Genomic DNA, 5,730 nt, shown 5'->3' on the forward strand with positions numbered 1-5,730 from the left:
GATGAAGTTAGTGTGATTTTAATTGTGCACTACAACCAAGCTGTAACCAGGTATTAATAATTTAGAATGTAATCCCAGGACATTATTAAGCAAATAGTCTACAGTGCTTCCTGTGAAATCGTGAAAGAGGGAGGGCATTTCTGTATTCCAGGACTTCTTGGGGTTTCAGAAAGGATTTACAGGATTTTTTTCCCTTAAACTTTTTTTTGGGGTAGTTTTTATTTATTTTATCAGTCTTTTTAACAATTGTTTATTGCTGCATTTTTTCCCCCCAGTGTGTTGTCGTTTTATTGGCCTTATATATAGTACTGGAATATAGCTGGAAGAATAAAACATTTACTTCTAATCTGCTTTAATGTACAGATGGGTAGTATCTGAATAAAGCCAGTGTTTTAAATGTAAGCATTTTCCAGGAATCAATGAAGTTGATTTTCCAGTAAGATCTAAAAATCTTTTCATATACCAAATAATGTAAGATGTGAGTGCTATTTTCAAAACTGAGTTCTGATTCCAAATTGTTTATAACTGACCACATGATAGAATGTTACATAATAGATGTTTTAACAGCTGTAAATTTTTTACCTCCATGGTATCAGTAGAATCCAAGTTTTTTTTTTAAAGATGATAGATGAAAGCATGATTCAGCACCTTTAATTCCCTTTCCAAACACAGCTTTGTTACAATGAAGTGAGCAAAAAAAATGCTTCAGTGATTTCTTTTGTTGAATTCTTTTAGCATATTTCCACTAATTAAACCAATCATAAATGTACTGGGGCATTTATATTTATAATTGACCTAATTAGTGGAAGAAAGTATTTTTTTGCCTTTTTAATTTTGGTGATTATACCTCATCAATTCCTTGTTTAAACAAGGCCAGGGCTTGAGGGCTTTCACAAGATCCTCAGATAATTCATATGCCCATTAAGTGCTTGAGAAAGGTTGGTATAGTGCAGGGTAGCCATAAATAAGGTGGGTAATTCTACCTAGTTTTAATGGACTGATAGAGAGTCTCAACCTTAGCACTACTGACAGTTTGGGCCAGATCAGTCTTCATTGTGGGAGCCCTACTGTACATAGGATGTTTAGCAGCATTTCTGGCCTCTACCACTAGATGCCAATAGCACACCACACCACACCCACCCATCCCACCCCCCACTTGTGACCACCAAAATATTGGGATTTCTAGGAAAATGCAGGCGGTAAGTTGAAACATGGAGGGGTGGGAGGTGAGTGAATATAAATACATTTTATCCCTTCACCCCAGTAAGGACAAAAATGATCAACACGCTTAAGTAAACATGTGTGAATTTTCATATATTTAAATTGATAAAAGAACTGGTTTTCAAACTTGGAGGGCAAGGTACTAAGAGGAAAATCCGTACTAGCAATCTCCACGGAGCTGCAAGTAATAGTTTTAATTCTAGATTCAAGTAGATCAAGAATAAAATTTCCTCTGCAGTCAGATTTCTGCCTATTACCTTACCAAAAGGTAAATATGGGCTACCTTAATGATTTCCAGTAATTGTGTGAGGTAATGCCAGAAAATAAGAAATGTAGGCAACCTCTTGGATTTAATTGTAATTAGATGGACCCCAGTAGTAGTACTAGTTGACCCCAGTACTCTAGTCCAAATACCAACCATAGTTAATCTCAGAAAGATATTAACTACCTAGGGATTCTGAATTTCCAGAGATCCCTGAAATTACTTTTCAAAGATAAATAGCTACAGAATTAACATGTGCTGTCATTCTTTTAGTAAAAGGCAATACTGGTATGGTATTATACTTAGGTTGCTATAACGTGTTCAGTAAATCCTGGATTAACAAGGCCATATCACCAGGTATAATTCTATTTTTGAGGAAAAATAGGCATAGGCAATCTTAGAAAAATAGATATTAGAGATTTAGAATATCAAAGTTATCTTTGATAACTTTGGCTTACAGCAAGAACTTCTCTCTCTAAATAAAGAAACTAGTAAATAAATGAAACATTAACAAATGAGACAATTTTTTTTTTTGTATCAGCAGTATTAACTGGAGAGCTTTTAGGAAAGAGTCCCAGGTTCAACTCCTTAGACTGCTCTGGAAGGTTATGGGGAGAGAAGCACTGTTGGAATCTATTTAGGTAATCCAAGCAGCCAGGGTTGGAAATAATTGTCTTTGTCTTATTTGGGTTCTCTTTATTCCTTTAGTTAAAGTTCTACGGTAACTGGTGTTTAATAAGCAAATATTCTGGTAAAGCACTGCCACCCTTGTCTATTCCTAGAATGGCTCTAGGAATTCTGTTCCTATACTTGCCCTAGGTAAGGAGCATTAGATCTAAGTCCCTGTCTCATTCAAAGAGTCTTCTCTACACTGCATCCATTTTCTATTGGATCATTCCCAGAAGCACAGTAAGTAAATAATGCCGTTAAAAAAATGTCTTGAGGGGCTCCTGGGTGGTGCAGTTGTTTAAGTGTCTGACTCTGGTTTCAGCTTAGGTCACAATCTTGGGATCTTGAGATCAAGCCCCACGTTGGGCTCTGAGCTCAGTGAGGAGTCTGCTGAAGTTTGTTTCTTCCTCTGCCCCTCCATGCTTAGTCACTCATTAAAATAAGCCTTAAAACAACTTTTGATCCTGTGGTCTTAATTTCACATCACACAATGTATGGCCTTCCCAAGACTAGTGGTAAGTTCGGACATTTGCTAGGTCATCTGATATGTGTTGCCTATCAGACCTTTCTCTACTACTCTGATTTCCACGTTGCTAAATCTAATCAATATTTGATCTTGAAACACTCTTAAGTTGGCTTATAAGATACCACACTTGCCTGATTTTCCTCCTACTTTATTGGCTCCCCTTCTTGGTCTGTCTGGTTCTTTTATATAACTTGTCTTTTCATTTTCCCTGCTGCCCATTTTTCCAAATGTTAAAAACCAACATCTGTCCCAGAGTTTGACCTTGGCCTCCTTGCCGCCTCTGTTCATACTCCTTTTGGTGATCACATCTCATCCTAGAGAGACATAAGATTATATATTCACCTCTCTATGGAGACATTTCCACTTGGATATCTAATAGAAGTCTCAAAACTTAGGTCTAAAACCAAACTTACCTTTGCCTCTTGACTTTACCATCCTGATCATCATCCCCAGTTAATGGCATCTCTATTCTAGTTCTGCAGACAAAAAGTCCATCAAATCTTGGTTCCATTCTAAAGTCTCACCATTTCTACTATATTTTGTCTTGCTTAGACCATTCAGTGATTGCCTAATTGGTCATTATTTTTGCTTCATTCATCTTTGTCTCCTCACCAACCATTCCAGTCTACTCTTCTAGCAGAGTGATCACTTAAAGCTCTAAGTCTTTTACTTAGATTAGATGGCTTCCTACCTGATTAAAAATCAAGACTTTACCGTGGTCTACAGGGCCTTAAATTACATGTACTCTATCCCCCCCTCCCTTATTTAATTCTTGTCTCCCATCTGCTCACCCTGCCTATCCCATATTGGCCAGCCCCGCTGGTCCTCCCAAGTAGTTTGCATACTCCTGCCTAAAGACCTTTTGTTACTGCTATTCTCTTACTCACAGTGCACTTCCATAGAACTTCACAAGTAAATCTTTTACCAATTTTGAGTTCACAAACTCCTCTCAATGAGACCTGCTGTGACCACTGTTTTAAAACTGGAGGATGATATACTGGTTTTGTTTTTTTTCCCGTAACCTACAATATAATTCTCTGTTCTGCTCCCTCTGCAAGGAGGGCAAAAATCTTTGTTCACATGAGTATCACAGTGGCTAGAGTATGGAATGCACTCCATAAAGTTTTTGAACAAATTTCAAACTGCTCTAGGGTTTGCAGACTAGTATTTTACTGAACAAAGATTTAGTCAATCAGAATATCCCATTTGTAAGGTGTTTTGGATGAAGTTTTACTGTATTAAGTAATGGACACAGAATTGAGGTGATGCTTAAAATAGGGCTGGCTTTGAGGGGTTTGTGCTCCATAATGATCGCAATAAATGAGCTTCGTGAGTTTAATTTTATGGTTTTTTCGGGTATTCACTCTAAAAACACTAATTTCCATCCTAATCGTAGGTAGTAAGAAAAAGTAGTTCACTCTATAATATGCATTTAGGTAGTAGCATGAATTCAATTAAATGCCCAGCAAAAGAAAAAGCAGGGCTACTCCTACTCAGAGATAAATCTGGTCTGTATGAGACCAGTTCCTCTGTACCTTACCGTGTAAGCATATTACTATATGAGTTTTGTTGAAATTCATAGTTTCTAGTCATAATTTTCTCTGGTGCTCATTGGCACCATTTGAAAGCTGGAAGAAATCACATTGTAGATATTGATGGTGTCTTCACATTAATTAGCACAGAATACTGGAAAAGCTCTCCCATTTCTGACAGCCTTACTTAAATAGGTAGTAAGTAGAAAATGCTCAAAATCATCCATACATTCTTTCCTTAGATTTTACCAAATGTTATTAAAAATGAAACATGGTGAGAGCACATGTGACTGGAGGGGGGAATGACTATTTAAAATTTTAGAATATTTAAAAAAAAAAAAAAAAAGCTAGTTGCTGTCAAGTCATGGAGACTTCACAGAATAAAAATGGATTCTCTGCTCCAATCATACCTACCCATTTGGCAGAGGCTCTCTGCCTTTCACATATGGATTCCCAAGTGTCAAAAGCCTCTATTTATTTGTCCAGTTTCTTCCATATGGTAGTGATGTTTGTGTTTGCATATCATAAGTTCCTTAATTTCCAAGTTGACAGCTCTTTGTGCACATATGTATTTATGTCTATGGCTCAGTAAGAAATCCTGGCATCTTTTAGATGAGAAGACATTTATCTCAGTAATGTAATTCTGGTAATTGTCTCAAAGTTCTACAGGGCTAGATGCCTTTTGTTCTGGCATGTAGTTATTTCCCTTTTTGAGCCTAGCAACATTTTATAATTTGGGAGGGATACAGTACATCTAACACTTTTTTGTGTGTTTTTGGGACAGGAAGAGGGAGAAGGGGGCAGTTACCCATTAATGTCATCTCAGCCCTCATGTTGTCAGAGGATAAAAATACTCCACCCTGTATGACATATCCTTTACACTCTAGAATTATTTAAACTATCAAATTTATTTATAATAAATTTTAAAACCTGCATTAAATTTGTCCTCAAAGCATACACAAGAAAGGCCTACAATTACATAGCTTACTAATATTATATTTGTGAACCAAGATTTTACTGAATTTGGATTTTTTTTCCTTGTCATATTTGCATTGGTAATTTTGATAAATTAGTGAATACTCTTAAAGCTATGTCCCGGAATTCTCATGGGATTTAAAACATTAAATAATGAATTTGGTGTATCTTTGTTTCATTGTCTTGATGAGTTCTTGTCATGGAAGAAATCCAGATGTCATTCCATTTGGGATTTACTTTTTCCTCATTTAGATTTTACAAGATTGAAATGTGATTGGTAAAGGTCTTAAAGGATCCATGATGGGTCATCCTAAAGTAGAATATTTACTCCCTTTAAACATAAAGCCAAAGAGCTTGGGATTTTTTTTTAAGTTTTCAGACTAAAAGAAATGGGGCAGCAGAGGCAGTTTTAGAACCTATATAGTCATTAGGAGAAATCCTGTAGGATAGTTGTCTTTCTTACTATACAATTTACTAAAGTGAGGAATGCCAGTCCAAAAAACTAGGGGAGCAGAAATGAGTGATATGAAATCAACTGTAACAAA

Source organism: Canis aureus, chromosome 7 (genome assembly GCF_053574225.1).
Source record: "Canis aureus isolate CA01 chromosome 7, VMU_Caureus_v.1.0, whole genome shotgun sequence".
NCBI classification, from domain to species: Eukaryota; Metazoa; Chordata; class Mammalia; order Carnivora; family Canidae; genus Canis; species Canis aureus.